The sequence below is a fragment of the Arachis ipaensis genome, chromosome B03 (genome assembly GCF_000816755.2).
Source record: "Arachis ipaensis cultivar K30076 chromosome B03, Araip1.1, whole genome shotgun sequence".
Taxonomy (NCBI): domain Eukaryota; kingdom Viridiplantae; phylum Streptophyta; class Magnoliopsida; order Fabales; family Fabaceae; genus Arachis; species Arachis ipaensis.
The window spans coordinates 27081979-27100089 of record NC_029787.2 but is presented as its reverse complement, the minus strand read 5'-3'; the positions used below and the strand labels follow the sequence as shown (position 1 = coordinate 27100089).

The window sequence follows — 18111 nt, the reverse complement described above, 5'->3', positions numbered from 1 at the left end:
CAAATAAAAAATACATAATCAACTAAAACAAAATAGATAAAAAAAAGTTAAAAAAAAAACGGAAAAGAGAAGAAGCTATTATCATAGAGCAACTCCACAAAATTCATTCTTTGCATTGGTTGCAGCTAAGACAACCTTTGAGCTTGAGATATCTTTATTTTTGAAGACTTTGAGATTCATACTTCTCCATATTTTCTAGAAAATCATCACTACTACACATCTCCTTCGTGAGCCACTGTTATCAGAGAGTTTGATACAAGAATTAGAGATCATCCTTTTCAGAGCTCGTCGAAGACATCGGGTGAGTTAGTGATTCCAGATTCAAACTATATTCGAGTTGAATGAGGTCATTTTAGTAAACAATTCAAGATTTTTTCCTCCTTCATATTGCATTTAGGGCAAATTGATGACATTGTTTGGATTATGATTTGGAAATTCTCTCTCGCAAGGATACCATTATGCACTACCTTTCGAAGGAATAACTAAATTTCAGCTACTAGATTAAGCACCCTAGTTTTTTATTGTGGAATTTTTTGGAAGGTACTCCTAAGGTGGGTGGAAGAACTAAAAGCTGATTTGCTATCCAGAATTGACATTATAAGCACATCTTTTCTCCTTACCCTAAATAAGTTTATCATGTCCTTGAATTCTGGGAGTATGTAAAATTATGAGTTGAGCCACCATAGCTGAGGTGTTATGAATTAGACATTCATTTCAATTACTATCAAGTAGCATTAATTAATTGATCCAAATAAAACTCTAGTTTGAGCTGTTAAATGAATCTCTCTGAATCTTCACCTTGTTGTTATTCCAAACATTTTTGTAGATACAAACCTGAGAATCACTATTAATTTTTCATTTAACACCTTTCTTAATCATATTTCTGCCTTCAAGCATGCTTCTCCAAGACCAAGAAGGATTATAGCCAGTTTGACCATTCATAAAGGAAAAAAAGAGAAAGTACTTATATTTGAAGACTTTGTAATCAATGAATCAGTCATGTCCCACTTTATTCGCTGAAGCTTCCTTTCGTTATCTCGTTGATCCTGGCAAAAACACATTTTTTCTTTGAATATTGTTAATAAATAACTTTATTAATAAATGTGACTTTTTTTTACTTATTCACAATCACAAGAAGGGCTTAGTATTTGTCTTGGAAATCAACATGTGAAACTTGCAATACCCTCACAAGCTTGTTGTTCATATCAATCAAAGTGTTACGACTAAAAAAGATTGAAGACTTGTTTAGGCTAGTAATCTGACACTAAAATATCTTGTCTTTATTCTCCTATGTAGAATAATGGGATAAATCTTCTACACAAATTAGAAAAAGATAGGAGAAATGGGATCACCTTAGAGAAGACTCCTAGTAGGCTTAAAAAACCTGTGAAAGAAACTATCCACAAGAACAGAGTGGCATATCGTAGACATACACTTCTACATCCAACCAATCTATTTATGATAGAAACCCAACCTTTTGAGCATCTCCCATACAACATTCCATCTAACTCAGTTATAAGCTTTACTCAAATCCAACTTTAGGGCATTTTGTCTCTTGTTCTTCCAAAAGTGTATAAACTTGTGAGTCATAAGAACGTTATCACTTATCAGCCTGTCCTTAATGAAATCACTCTGATTCATACTTAAAACCTTAATCATACAAAACTGTATACGATGAACTAAAATTTTAGATATAACCTTACAGAAAACTTTGCTCAGACTAATAGGACGAATCTTAGTTATTGAGTCACCACTTGTAACCTTAGGAATCAAGAAAATTTGGGTATGATTAGGGAATGAAGTATTTTACCTTTAAAGATTAAACTTATAGCAGCTTGAATGACATCTTGCTTGATAATCTTTCAATAAAAGTAGAAAAACTTTGCTATGAAGCCATCCTCACCTAGGGTTGACAAGGAGTAAACAGAGAAAACAACTCTCTTAACTTCTTCTTCAGTGATTGTTCTTGTGAAGATTCTATTCATTTGATCATCAACTTTGAACTTCAAACCTTCTAAAGGAATATATCCCCAAAGTAGTTCCTAGATTGGTTCCCTGCACCATTTTGACCCCTGAGGTTCAAATTACACTATTTTAAATCCCCTCTAGATTGAGCTCTGGACATGCAGTCTTTGAGCCCCTTTCCAACAACGAGTCAATAATGGGACTATTAATATGGCATAACCACTGCCACGTTGGATCAAAGGAACGACATCGTTTTGGTGTTTGGCACCCAGTAAAACAAAAAAGTCATCGTTTCATGTGCAACAGGTAATGAAAATATTGAGATTATGTGTTATTTGATCAATGACACTTCTTGTTCTTCTTTTCTCTAAAACTCAACACTTCGTCTCCTTCTTCTTGTGTGTGTTTAGTAGGCAATTATTGTAGTTTCTTAGCACGAGTAGTTACAATGCTAAGTGTAGTACTTTGTTATAACAAACCCTTCTGCTAATCTTACTTCAACATGCCCCCTCCGATTGTTCCAACTCCAGGACTCAAGCCATCAAGAAAGAAGTGTTTTTGTTGCTTAGTATCAATAGGTTTAGGTGGTTATTTGTCAAAATAGAGTTGTTTTCATTTTGGGAAACAATTACGACTATAATCATAGACAATTTAGAATTTAATGTCCACTTTTTTTCACACCTTTGGTTTTGTATTTGTTGAATTGGAAACAATTATGACTCTGTTATTTGCGTAACCTTGGTTGAAAGTATTGGCTCTGTTAAATAAAAATCATATTTCTAGACTTTACTATGAGTTTGTGTGTTTTTCTGTGATTTCAGGTATTTTCTGGCTGAAATTGAGGGACCTGAGCAAAAATCTGATTCAGAGGCTGAAAAAGGACTGCAGATGCTGTTGGATTCTGACCTCCCTGCACTCGAAGTGGATTTTCTGGAGCTACAGAATCCCAATTTGTACGCTCTTAATTGCGTTTGAAAGTAGACATCCTGGGCTTTCCAGCAATATATAATAGTCTATACTTTGCTCAAGATTTGATGGCCCAAATTAGCATTCCAAGTCAGCTTAAGAATTCTGGCGTCAAAATGCCAGAACTGGCACAAAAGCTGGAGTTAAATGCCCAAACTGGCACAAAAGCTGGTGTTTAACTCCAAAAAAAGTCTCTACACATGAAAGCCTCAATGCTCAGCCCAAGCACACACCAAGTGGGCCCGGAAAAAGATTTCTGCATTAATTACCTATTTCTGTAACCCTAGGCTACTAGTTTTCTATAAATAGGACCTTTTGCTATTGTATTTTCATACTTTTACAAAGATATTTTTACAAAAAAGACTTTGATAGACCTTTTCACGTTTGGGGGCTGGCCTCACGGCCATGCCTAGACCCTTTTGTTCTTATTTATTTTCAACGGTGGAGTTTCTACACACCATAGATTAAGGTGTGGAGCTCTGCTGTTCTTCATGAATTAATGCAAAGTACTATTGTTTTTCTATTCAAATCAAGTCTATTTCTTCTCCAAGATATTCATTCGCACCCAAGAACATGATGAATGTGATGATTATGTGACACTGCATGATTCCTGGAATTCTTATTAAAAGTTTTGAATCTCTTTATTCTCTTTTCCATATAATTTTCGAAAAATAAAAAAAAATTAAAATCATAAAATCAAAAATATTTTTATGTCTCTTGTTTGAGTCTAGTGTCTAATTTTTAAGTTTGGTGTCAATTGCATGTCTTTCTTCTTCTTGCATTTTTCGAATATATGTAATATGTTCTTCATTGATCTTCAAGTTGTTCTTGATGATTTCCTAGTTCTGATCTTTAAATTCTCTTGTTTTGTGTGTTTTGTTATTTCTTACAGCATTTTCAAATTGTTATAGTCCTTAGTATACAAACTTCTAAGTTTGGTGTCTTGCATGCATTGTTTATTTGATCTTAGTTGCATTTTTTATTGATTCTCATCATTAAAAATCCAAAAATATTTTCAAAATTGTGTCTTTTCAAGTCAATAATACAGAGAATTGAAGATTCAGAACCTTCAGCAGAGGAATTAAACAGAAAAAGCTGGGCGTCCAAAACGCCCAGTGAAGAAGGAAAACTGGCGTTTAAACGCCAGCCAAGGAACCTGGCTGGGCGTTTAACGCCCAAAAAGGTAGCATTTTGGGCGTTAAACGCCCAGAATGGCATCCATTCTGGGCGTTTAACGCCAGGATGACATTAGAGGGAAGATTTTGTTTTTAATCCAAATTTTTTTCAAATCTTCATAATTCTTCAAAATCAAATCTTTTTCAAATCATATCTTTTCAATCATGTCTCTTCAAAATCAATTTCTTTCCATTTTTTTTATTTTTTTACTATTTTTGAAAATCCTTGCTACAATTAGTAATTTAATTCAAAATTTTCAAGTTGTTACTTGCCTATTAAGAAAGGATCAAATTTTAAATTCTAGAATCATATCTTCTAATTTCTTGTTAGTCAAGTAATCAACTTTAATTTTAAAACCTTCTTTTTAAAAATTGATCTTCAATCATATCTTCTCAATCATATCTTTTCAATCACATCTTTTTCAAAAATTAATTTTCAATCATATCTTTTTTATTTCTAATTTCAAAATCTTTTTCAAAAATCACTTAATTTCTTTCCCAATTTTAATTTTCGAAAATCATCAATCAAATTTTCAAAATTTCTTTTAATTATTTCAAAATCTTTTACTTTAATTTCAAAAATTCTTCCCCTCTTCTCACCTCCTTCTATTTAAGGACTAACACTCCTCCACTATCAACAATTCGAACTCTATCCCTCTTGATAAGTTCGAATTCTTCTCTTTCTACCTTCTCCTTCTATTCTTCTTTTCCTCTGACACTTCAAGAAATCTCTATACTGTAACATAGAGGATTCCATACTTTCTTGTTCTCTTCTCTTTCATATGAGCAGGAGCAAAGACAAAGGCATCCTTGTTAAAGCTGATCCTGAACCTGAAAGGACCTTGAAGAGAAAGCTAAGAGAAGCTAAAGCACAACTCTCTCTAGAGGGCCTAACAGAGCTCTTCAAGGAGGAAGAAGCCATGGCAACCGAAAACAACAATGCCAACAATGCAAGGAAGGTGCTTGGTGACTTTACTGCACCTACTCCCGACTTCTATGGGAGAAACATCTCAATCCCTGCCATTGGAGCAAACAACTTTGAGCTTAAGCCTCAATTAGTTTCTCTAATGCAACAGAATTGCAAGTTTCATGGACTTCTATTGGAAGATCCTCATCAGTTCTTAGCTGAATTCTTCCAAATCTGTGACACTGTCAAGACCAATGGGGTTGACCCTGAGGTCTACAGACTTATGCTCTTCCCTTTTGCTGTAAGAGACAGAGCTAGGACATGGTTGGATTCACAACACAAAGAAAGCCTGAACTCTTGGAAAAAGCTAGTCAATGCCTTCTTGGCAAAGTTCTTTCCACCTCAAAAATTGAGCAAGCTTAGAGTAGAAGTCCAAACCTTCAGACAGAAGGAAGGAGAATCCCTCTATGAAGCTTGGGAAAGATACAAGCAATTGATCAGAAGGTGTCCTTCTGACATACTTTCAGAATGGAGCATCATAGGTATCTTCTATGATGGTCTGTCTGAACTGTCCAAGATGTCATTGGACAGCTTTGCTGGAGGATCTCTTCATCTGAAGAAGATGCCTACAGAAGCTCAGGAACTCATTGAGATGGTTGCAAATAACCAATTCATGTACACTTCTGAAAGAAACCCTGTGAATAATGGGACAAATAAGAAGAAAGGAGTTCTTGAGATTGATACTCTGAATGCCATATTGGCTCAGAATAAAATATTGACTCAGCAAGTCAATATGATTTCTCAAAGTCTGTCTGGAATGCAAGCTGCACCGGGCAGTACTAAGGAAGCTTCCCCTGAAGAAGAAGCTTATGATCATGAGAACCCAGCAATGGAAGAGGTGAATTACATGGGAGATTCCTATAGAAACACCTATAATCCTTCATGGAGAAATCATCCAAATCTCTCATGGAAGGACCAACAGAGGCCTCAACAAGGCTTCAATAACAATAATGGTGGAAGAAACAGGTTTAGCAATAGCAAGCCTTTTCCATCATCTTCTCAGCAACAGACAGAGGATTCTAAGTAGAGCCACTCTGACTTATCAACCATAGTCTCTAATCTAATTAAAACCACTCAAAGTTTCATGACTGAAACAAGGTCCTCCATTAGAAATTTGGAGGCACAAGTGGGTCAGCTGAGTAAGAAAGTTACTGAACTCCCTCCTAGTACTGTCCCAAGCAATACAGAGGAGAATCCAAAGAGAGAGTGCAAGGCCATAAACACGTCTCACATGGCCGAACCTAGAGAGGAGGAAGAGGCAGTGATCTCCACTGAGGAAGATCTCAATGGACGTCCACTGGCCTCCATGGAATTCCCTGATGAGAAACCATGGGAATCTGAGGCTCACACAGAGACCATAGAGATTCCATTGAATTTACTCCTGCCATTCATGAGCTCTGATGAGTATTCTTCCTCTGAAGAGGATGAAGATGTTACTGAAGAGCAAGTTGTTAAGTACCTTGGAGCAATCATGAAGCTAAACGCCAAGTTATTTGGTAATGAGACTTGGGAGAGTGAACCTCCATTGCTCACTAAAGAACTGGATGACTTGACTAGGCAGAAATTACCTCTGAAGAGACAAGATCCTGGGAAGTTCTCAATACCTTGTACCATAGGCACCATGACCTTTGAGAAGGCTCTGTGTGACCTAGGATCAAGTATAAACATCATGCCTCCCTCTGTAATGGAGAAGTTAGGGATCATTGAGGTACAAGCTGCAAGAATCTCACTAGAGATGGCAGACAATTCAAAGAAATAGGCTTATGGACTTGTAGAGGATGTCTTGGTAAAGGTTGAAGACCACTACATCCCTGCTGATTTCATAATCCTAGAGACTGGGATATGTGTAGATGAATCCATCATCCTTGGCAGACCCTTCCTAGCCACAGCAAAAGCTGTAATTGATGTTGACAGAGGAGAATTGATCATTCAAGTGAATGAAGACTCACTTGTGTTTAAAGCTCAAGGATATCCCTCTGTAACCATGGAGAGGAAGCATGAAGAGATTCTCTCAATACAGAGTCAGACAGAGCCCCTACAGTCAAACTCTAAGTTTGGTGTTGGGAGGCCACAACCAAACTTTAAGTTTGGTGTTGAACCCCCACATTCAAACTCTAAGTTTGGTGTTGGGAGGTTCCAACATTGCTCTGAACATCTGTGAGGCTCCATGAGAGCCCACTGTCAAGCTATAGACATTAAAGAAGCGCTTGTTGGGAGGCAACCCAATCTTTAATTATCTATGTTAAATTTCTATTTTCTTTTGTTATTTTATGTTTTCTGTAGGTTGATGATCATGTGAAGTCACAAAAATAATTGAAAAAGCAAAAACAGACTGAAAAACAGAATAAAAAAATAAAACACCCTGGAGGAGAAACTTACTGGCGTTTAAATGCCAGTAAGGGTAGCAGAATGGGCGCTAAACGCCCAGTCTGGCACCATTCTGGGCGTTTAACGCCAGAAATGGGTACCAGACTGGTGTTTAACACCAGGAATGGGCAAGAAGCTGGCGTTAAATGCCAGAAATGGGCAGCAGCCTGGCGTTTAACGCCAGGATTGGCAAAAAGGGGCATTTTTGCATGCGACTTGGTGCAGGGATGAGATATCCTTGACACCTCAGGATCTGTGGACCCCACAGGATCCCCACCTACCCCACATCTCTCTCTCTTCTTCACCCATTCACCAATCACCTCAATACCTTTTTCCCAAAACCCCTCACCTATCAAATCCCACCATTCTCTTCACCACTCACATCCATCCTTCATAAAACCCCACCTACCTCACCATTCAAATTTAAACCACTTTAACACCCAAACTCACCCATAATAGCCGAACCATACCCCCATCTCCACTCATATATAAACCCATCTTCACTCCTTCATTTTCACACAACATACACACTACTTCTCCCCCTTGGCCGAAATACTAAGCCCCATCTATCTCCTCTATTTCTTCTTCTTCTACTCTCTTCTTTCTTATTTTGCTCGAGGATGAGCAAACCTTCTAAGTTTGGTGTGGTAAAAACGTTGCTTTTTGTTTTTCCATAACCATTTATGGCACCTAAGGCCGGAGAAACCTCTAGAAAGAGGAAAGGGAAGGCAAAAGCTTCCACCTCCGAGTCATGGGAGATGGAGAGATTCATCTCAAGGGTGCACCAAGACCACTTCTACAAAGTTGTAGCCCAGAAGAAGGTGATCCCCGAGGTTCCTTTCAAACTCAAAAAGGGTGAATATCCGAAGATCCGACATGAGATTTGAAGAAGAGGTTGGGAAGTTCTCACCAACCCCATTCAACAAGTCAGAATTTTAAGGGTTCAAGAGTTCTATGCCAATGCATGGATCACCAAGAACCATGATCAAAGTGTGAACCCGGACCCAAAGAATTGGCTTACAATGGTTCGGGGAAAATGCTTAGATTTTAGTCCAGAGAATGTAAGGTTGGCATTCAACTTGCCCATGATGCAAGGAGATGCACACCCCTACACTAGAAGGGTCAACTTTGATCAAAGATTGGACCAAGTCCTCATAGACATCTGTGAAGAGGGCGCTCAATGGAAAAGAGATTCAAGAGGGAAGCCAGTTCAACTAAGAAGGCATGACCTCAAGCCCGTAGCTAGGGGATGGTTGGAGTTCATCCAACGCTCAATCATTCCCACTAGCAACCGGTCTGAAGTTACTATAGACCGGGCTATCATGATCCATAGCATCATGATTAGGGAGGAAGTAGAAGTTCATGAAGTTATATCCCAAGAACTCTACAAGGTGGCAGATAAGTCCTATACTTTGGCAAGGTTAGCCTTCCCTCATCTCATTTGTCACCTCTGCAATTCAGCTGGAATTGACATAGAGGAAGACATCCTCATTGATGAGGATAAGCCCATCACTAAAAAAAGGATGGAGCAAACAAGAGATCCCACTCATGGACATGAGGAAATTCCTCACCATGAAATCCCTGAGATGCCTCAAGGGTTGCATTTTCCTCCACAAAACTATTGGGAGCAAATCAACACCCCCTAGGAGAATTAAGTTCCAACATGGGACAACTAAGGGTGGAGCACCAAGAGCATTCCATCCTCCTCCATGAAATTAGAGAAGACCAAAGAGTCATGAGAGAGGAGCAACAAAGGCAAGGAAGAGACATTGAGGAGCTCAAGCACTCCATAAGATCTTCAAGAGGAAGAACTAGCCGTCATCACTAAGGTAGACCCGTTCTTTAATTTCCTTGTTCTTTATTTCTCTGTTTTTCAAAAATTATGCTTTATGTTTATCTATGTTTGTGTCTTTATTACATGATCATTAGTGTCTTAGTGTCTATGCCTTGAAGCTATGAAAATAAATCCATCACCTTTCTTAAATAAAAAATGTTTTTAATTAAAAAGAAAAAGAAGTGCATGAATTTCAAATTTTAAAACAGTTTAGTTATTTTGATGTGGTGACAATACTATTGTTTTTCTGAATGAATGCTTGAACAGTGCATATTTTTTGAATTTTTTGATTCATGAATGTTAAAATTGTTGGCTCTTGAAAGAATGATGGAAAAGGAGAAATGTTATTTGATAATCTGAAAAATCATAAAATTGATTCTTGAAGCAAGAAAAAGCAGTGAAAAGCTTGCAGAAAAAATATATATATGCGAAAAAAATGCAAAAAAAAAAGAAAAAAAAAAGAGAAAGAAAGAAAAAAAGAAAAAGCAAGCAGAAAAAGCCAATAGCCCTTTAAACCAAAAGGCAAGGGTAAAATAAAAAGGATCCAAGGCTTTGAGCATCAATGGATAGGAGGGCCCACAGGAATAAATTCCTGGCCTAAGCGGCTAAACCAAGTTGTCCCTAACCATGTGCTTGTGGCGTAAAGGTGTCAAGTGAAAACTTGAGACTGAGCGGTTAAAGTCGTGGTCCAAAAGCAAAAGGAGTGTGCTTAAGAGCTCTGGACACCTCTAATTGGGGACTCTAGCAAAGCTGAGTCACAATCTGAAAAGGTTCACCCAGTTATGTGTCTGTGGCATTTATGTATCTGGTGGTAATACTGGAAAACAAAATGCTTTGAGTCACGGCTAAGACTCATAAAGTAGCTGTGTTCAAGAATCAACATACTTAACTAGGAGAATCAATAACACTATCTGGATTCTGAGTTCCTATAGAAGCCAATCATTCTGAACTTCAAAGGATAAAGTAAGATGCCAAAACTATTCAGAAGCAAATAGCTAAAAGCCCCGCTCGTCTAATTAATACTGATCTTCATAGATGTTTTTGGAATTCATTGTATATTCTCTTCTTTTTATCCTATTTTATTTTCAGTTGCTTGGGGACAAGCAACAATTTAAGTTTGGTGTTGTGATGAGCGGATAATTTATACACTTTTTGGCATTATTTTTAGTATGTTTTTAGTATATTTTAGTTAGTTTTTATTATGTTTTTATTAGTTTTTAAATAAAAATAATATTTCTTGACTTTACTATGAGTTTGTATGTTTTTCTGTGATTTCAGGTATTTTCTGGCTGAAATTGAGGGACCTGAGCAAAAATCTGATTCAGATGCTGAAAAAGGACTGCAGATGCTGTTGGATTCTGATCTCCCTGCACTCGAAGTGGATTTTCTGGAGCTACAGAAGCCCAATTGGTGTGCTCTCAATTGCGTTGAAAAGTAGACATCCTGGGATTTCTAGCAATATATAATAGTTCATACTTTGCCCAAGATTTGATGGCCCAAACCGGTGTTCCAAGTCAGCTTAAGAATTCTGGCGTCAAAACGCTAGAACTGGCACAAAAGCTGGAGTTAAATGCCCAAAATGGCACAAAAGCTGGCATTTAACTCCAAGAAAAGTCTCTACACATGAAAGCCTCAATTCTCAACCCAAGCACACACCAAGTGGGCGCGGAAAAAGATTTCTGCATTAATTACCTATTTCTGTAACCCTAGGCTACTAGTTTTCTATAAATAGGACCTTTTGCTATTGTATTTTCATACTTTTACAAAGATACTTTTACAAAAAAGACTTTGATAGACCTTTTCACGTTTGGGGGCTGGCCTCACGGCCATGCCTAGACCCTTTTGTTCTTATGTATTTTCAACGGTGGAGTTTCTACACACCATAGATTAAGGTGTGGAGCTCTGCTGTTCTTCATGAATTAATGCAAAGTACTATTGTTTTTCTATTCAAATCAAGTCTATTTCTTCTCCAAGATATTCATTCGCACCCAAGAACATGATGAATGTGATGATTATGTGACACTCATCACCATTCTCACCTATAAACGCGTGCCTGGCAACCACTTCCGTTCTACATGCAAACAAGCTTGAATGTGTATCTCGTGGGTTTCTAATCTAAGATTAGAACCTTTGTGGTATAGGCTAGAATTATTGGCGGCCATTCCTGAGATCCGGAACGTCAAAACCTTGTATGTGGTATTCTGAGTAGGATCTGGGAAGGGATGACTGTGACGAGCTTCAAACTCGCGAGTGTTGGGCGTGTGACAGACGCAAAAGGATCAATGGATCCTATTCCAACATGATCGAGAACCGAAAGATGATTAGCCGTGCGGTGACAGTGTGCGTAGAACATTTTCACTGAGAGGACGGGAAGTAGCCATAGACAACGGTGATGCCCAACATAAAGCTTGCCATGGAAAGGAGTATGAATGATTGGAAGAAGGCAATAGGAAAGCAGAGGTTCAAGAGGAACAAAGCATCTTCATACGCTTATTTGAAATTCCTACCAATGAATTACATAAGTATCTCTATCTCTATCTTTATTTTATGTTTTATTTATTTTTAATTATCAATCCTCCATAACCATTTGAATCTGCCTGACTGAGATTTACAAGATGACCATAGCTTGCTTCAAGCCAACAGTCTCCGTGGGATCGACCCTTACTCACGTAAGGTATTACTTGGACGACCCAGTGCACTTGCTGGTTAGTTGTGCGGAATTGTGACAAAATGTGATTCACGTTTGAGAGCTCTAAGTATTTGGCGCCATTGTTGATGATCACAATTTCGTGCACCAAGGAGCTCTGCTGTGTCTCGATGAATTAATGCAATTATTTCTGTTTTCTATTCAAACACGCTTGTTTCTATCTAAGATGTTCATTCGCACTTCAATATGATGGATGTGATGATCCGTGACACTCATCACCATTCTCAACCTATGAACGCGTGGCTGACAACCACTTCCATTCTACCTTCGATTGAATGAGTATCTCTTGGATTCCTTAATCAGAATCTTCGTGGTATAAGCTAGAATTCATTGGCAGCATTCTTGAGAATCTGGAAAGTTTAAACTTTGTCTGTGGTATTCCGAGTAGGATTCAGGGATTGAATGACTGTGACGAGCTTCAAACTCACAAGGGTTGGGCGTGTGACAGACGCAAAAGGATCAATGGATCCTATTCCAGCATGAGTGAGAACCGACAGATGATTAGCTGTGCGGTGACAGCGCACCTGGACCATTTTCACTGAGAGGACAGATGGTAGCCATTGACAACGGTGATCCACCAACACACAGCTTGCCATAGGAGGAACCTTGCGTGCGTGAAGAAGAAGACAAGGGGGAAAGCAGAGATTCAGAAGATAAAGCATCTCCAAAACTCCGACATATTCTCCATTACTGCATAATAAGTATTATTTAATCCATGCTCTCTTGTTCATTTGCAAGTCAACTGATAATTACAATTGATATCCTGACTAAGAGTTACAAAATAACCATAGCTTGCTTCAAGCCAACAATCTCCGTGGGATCGACCCTTACTCACGTAAGGTATTACTTGGACGACCCAGTGCACTTGCTGGTTAGTGGTACGAGTTATGAAAAGTGTGATTTACAATTCGTGCACCATGTTTTTGGCGCCGTTGCCGGGGATTGTTCGAGTTTGGACAACTGACGGTTTATTTTGTTTCTTAGATTAGGAAAATTTTTCTTTTTGGTTTATAGTCTTCTATTATTGTTTTTTGTTGAAATTTCTTTTTTTTTAATACTTATTTTTTCTTTTTAAATTAGATGAAAATTTTATAAACTAATAATTGAGTTTTTCTGTTTGAGTTTAGTTTCATATTTTAAGTTTGGTGTCAATTACATTTTTTTATTTTCTTTTAAATTTTCGAATTTGTGTTCATTGTTCTTTCTTAATCTTCAAGTTGTTCTTGTTTATTTTCCTTGTTTGATCTTTGGTTTGTCTTGTTTTGTGTTTTTTCTTGTTTTTCTTGTGCTTTTTCAAATTTTTAGTTTCAAAAAAATTTCTTATTTATTAAATACCTTGTTAAAACACGTTAAATTTATAGCTCAATTGGCTAGAGTGTTGTGCTTATGTTCTTGGTAATTGGCTATCTTCTTTTTAAAACTTTTTCAAAAATAATTTTTCTTTGAATAAATTTTTTGCCAAACTTTAAGTTTGATGTTCTCCTGTTAACTTTTCTTTAGTTTTCAAAAATTTTATTTTGATTTTCTAAAAATTTCAAGTTTGGTGTCCTTTCTTCATGTTCTTGTTGTTCTTGTGAGTCTTCAGAGTGTTCTTGAGTCTTCCTTGTGTTTTGATCTTAAAATTTTTAAGTTTGGTGTTCATTGGTGTTTTTCCTCCAAAATTTTCGAAAATAAGGAGCATTAGATCTAAAAACTTTAAATCCTGTGTCATTTTATTATTTTTCTCTTTCCTCATTAAATTCAAAAATATCTTTTCTCTTTATTTTAAATTTAATTTTCAAAAATTACTTTTAAAAATTCATATTTTTATTTTAGAATCAAATCCTTTCAAAATTTAAAATCTTTTTCAAAAATCATATACAGAGTTTTTCAAATCTTCTCAATTAAGCAGTTATTCTCATTTTCAAATTTATTTTTCCTTTGGTTTTCGAAATTTACATTTTAAATTTCTAATTATTTTATTTTATTTTATCGTATTATTTTTATTTATCTTAATAATTTGGTTTGTCTTACTTCAATAAAATAAAAACAAAAATATATCTTCTTTATAATTCATATCAATTCCATTTTATCCATCATGGATCTAAGTGGAAATGAACAGTCCAGAAAGACTCTGGGATCATATGCTAATCCCACTACTGCTGCATATGGGAGTAATATCTGTATACCCTCCATCAAAGCAGGCAGTTTTGAGCTAAATCCTTAGCTCATTGTCATGGTGCAGCAAAACTGCCAGTATTCCAGTCTTCCACAGGAAGAACCTACTAAGTTTCTGGCACAATTCTTGCAAATTGCTGACACAGTATGTGACAAGGAGGTAGATCAGGATGTATACAGGCTGTTACTGTTTTCGTTTGCTGTAAAAGATCAAGCCAAAAGGTGGTTAAATAACCAACCCACAGCAAGCATAAGGACATGGAAACAGTTATCAGACAAATTCCTGAATCAATATTTCCCTCCAAAAAGGATGACACAGCTAAGGCTGGACATCCAAGGCTTTAAACAAGAGGATGATGAATCCCTTTATAATGCCTAGGAGAGGTATAGAGGGATGCTAAGGAAATGCCCCTCAGAAATATTTTCGGAGTGGGTGCAATTAGACATCTTCTACTATTGGCTTGCAGAAGGAGCTCAGATGTCCCTAGACCACTCAGCTGGTAGATCTATACACATGAGAAAAACTATTGAAGAGGCTCAAGAGCTTATTGATATAGTTGCTAGAAACCAGCATCTGTACATAAGTAATGGGTCCTCCACAAAAGAAGAAGCCAAAGCAGTGTCTACTGAACTTGGTCCTCCAAAACAAGTTGCTGAACTCAATCAACAATTGTGCTTTCTAACAAAACAGCTAGCAGAATTCAAGGAGATGCTACAAGACACTAAAAATACTAATAAAAATATGGAGGCACAATTGAATCAGACAAAACAGTAGTTATCAAAGCAGATAACAGAAGAGTGTCAGGCAGTTCAATTAAGAAGTGGGAAAACATTAAATACCTCACTTCAGAGCAGTAGAAAGCCAAGAAAAGAACAACTGACAGAGGATGAGCAAAATATTATCCAAGATCTCTCTGAGGACAGTAAGGGCCCAGAGAGGAACAACTCTGGCGTTCAAACGCCAGAAAAGGATGTAAGGTTGGCGTTAAACACCCAACCCACGCGTAGTTCTGGCGTTCAAACGCCAGGAACAGGCAAGGAGCTGGCGTCAAATGCCCAATGAAAGCTTAGTTCTGGCGTTCAAACGCCAGAAACAGGTAGGAAGTTGGCGTCCAACGCCAATCAAGCTTCCAACCCTGGCATTCAAATGCCAGTGAGGGATCAGACACACACAAGTGCTGATAACAACCCCTCTAAAAAGGCTTCTCCAACCACTTCTATAGGAAATAAACCTGCATCAACCAAGGTTGAGGAATACAAAGCCAAGATACCTTATCCTCAAAAATTCCGCCAGGAGGAGCAGGATAAGCAATTTGCTCGCTTTGCAGACTATCTCAAGACTCTTGAAATAAAGATTCCGTTTGCAGAGGCACTTGAGCAAATACCTTCTTATGCCAAGTTCATGAAAGAGATCTTGAGTCATAAGAAGGATTGGAGAGACACTGAAAGAGTTTTCCTCACTGAAGAATGCAGTACAGTCATTCTGAAAAGCTTCCCAGAAAAGCTTAAGGATCCCGGGAGCTTTATGATACCATGTATATTAGAGGGTGATTGCACCAAGACAGCTTTATGTGATCTTGGGGCAAGAATCAACCTAATACCTGCATCCACTATCAGAAAGCTTGGTTTAACTGAAGAAGTCAAACCAACTCGGATATGTCTCCAACTTGCTGATGGATCCATTAAATACCCATCAGGCGTGATTGAAGACATGATTGTCAGGGTTGGGCCATTCGCCTTCAATGTGGTTTCTACTGGCCCACCCCTTTATAGAGATTCCGAGAGTTTGTACGTAACTGTGACAGTTGCTAGAGAGCTGGTAATCTGCCTCATGGTTACGCCATGCCGCAATAAGGGATCTTGGAGATTGAGTTGTTTGATGTATGGGATATTGACTTCATGGGGCCTTTCCCACCATCATACTCAAACACTTATATTCTGGTGGCAGTTGACTATGTATCCAAATGGGTAGAGGCCGTTGCCACACCCACTAATGATACTAAGATAGTGCTGAAGTTCCTCCAGAAACATATCTTCAGCAGGTTTGGTGTCCCTAGAGTACTAATCAGTGATGGGGGCACCCACTTCTGCAACAAACAGCTTTACTCTGCCATGGTCCGGTATGGAATTAGCCACAAAGTGGCAACTCCATATCATCCACAGACAAATGGGCAAGCTGAAGTCTCTAACAGAGAACTGAAAAGAATCCTGGAACGGACTATAAGTACCCGTAGAAAGGATTGGGCAAGAAGCTTGGATGATGCTTTGTGGGCCTACAGAACAGCATTCAAGACTCCTATAGGGACCTCTCCATACCAGCTTGTGTATGGTAAGGCCTGTCACCTGCCCGTGGAACTGGAATACAAAGCCTACTGGACAACCAGATTCCTAAACTTTGATGCTAAATTAGCTGGAGAAAAATGATTGCTCCAGCTGAATGAGCTAGAGGAATTCAGACTCACTGCTTTCGAAAATGCCAAGTTTTACAAAGAGAAAGAAAAAAGATGGCATGACAGAAAGCTGTCATCTAGAGTCTTTGAACCAGGACAGAAGGTTCTGCTGTTTAACTCTAGGCTCAGGCTATTCCCCGAGAAACTGAAATCCCAGTGGAGGGGACCATATGTGATTACAAGTGTGTCACCATATGGCTATGTGGAGCTTTAAGACATTGATTCTAATAAGAAGTTCATTGTTAATGGACAGAGAATCAAGCATTATCTTGAAGGCAATGTTGAGCAAGAATGCTCAAGGCTGAGGCTAGATTGAAAAGCTCAGCAAGGTCCAGCTAAAGACAATAAAGAAGCGCTTGCTAGGAGGCAACCCAGCCATTAGCAAAACTCTTTCTATTATTTTATTTTATTCTATTCTTTATTTTATTTATTTTTAAATTATATAAGTTCAATATTAATAAGGTAAAGAATCAATTGCATAAGTTCACAAGGTCACAGAAGGATTCAGAGCACAAAACAGGAAAAAGGAGCTCACTGGCAAGAAAACGCCAGTAAGAGGCACAATTGGGCGTTAAACGCCCAAAAGGAGCATCTACTGGGCGTTTAACGCCAGTAGAGATAGCCATCTGGGCGTTAAATGCCAGAAAGAAGCAGCTTCTAGGCGTTCAGAAAAATGCCCAGTAACAAAGGAGTTTCTGGCGTTTAACGCCAGCTAGAAGCAACAGCTGGGTGTTAAACGCCCAGACCAAGCACCAATTGGGCGTTAAATGCCCAAAACATGCAGCAGTTGGGCGTTTAACACCAGGATTGTGGGGAATAGACAATTTCGTTTTCACTTCAATTTTTTTTCAATTTTCATGTTTCAATTCATGATTTTTTTTTTTTTTTACAAATCCTAAATTTTCAAATCCTTTTTCAAAAGATATCAAATGTATCTTAATTCATAAAGCCTTTTTTCTTTAATCCACTTCAAATTCTTTTCAAATCCTTTTCAAAACAAATCTATCTCTTTTCCCTCTAAAATCTTTTCAACTCATCAATATCTTTTTCAAATCTTCACAACATTTTTTTCAAAACAAAGCTATCTCTCTCAAATATCTTTCATAATATTCATATCTTTTAAATTTTAAAGTGCATCCTTTTCCTATCATACTTATCTTTTACAAATCATATCTTTTATCATATCTTCTTCAAAAATTTCGAAAACCCACCCGCTCCCTTTAAATCCTAGTTCGGCCTTCCCCCCACCTTCACAATTCGGCTTGGCTCTCCTCATCTCCCACTTCTTTCCTTTCTTTTGCTTGAGGACAAGCAAACCTCTAAGTTTGGTGTGTCTATCCGTGATCACTAAGCCAATACCCACTAAGATCATGGCTCCTAAGGGAAAACAAACCAACTCAAGAGGCAAGAAAGAGAATATTCCAAAACCACTTTGGAATCAAGGAAAGTTCTTAACCAAAAAATATTCAGACCATTACTACAAAATAATGGGTCTAAGGTCAGTGATCCCAGAAGTTAAATTC

At 37.8% G+C, this 18111-nt stretch overlaps 1 long non-coding RNA gene across 1 annotated transcript; it reads right to left on the bottom strand.

Moving 5' to 3' along the window:
- On the bottom strand, window positions 412–2780 carry LOC110270064. Its single transcript, XR_002359070.1, has 2 exons — window positions 1811–2780; window positions 412–1046 (listed from the first exon to the last, which is right to left on the bottom strand). It is a non-coding gene; the product is annotated as an uncharacterized LOC110270064 (long non-coding RNA).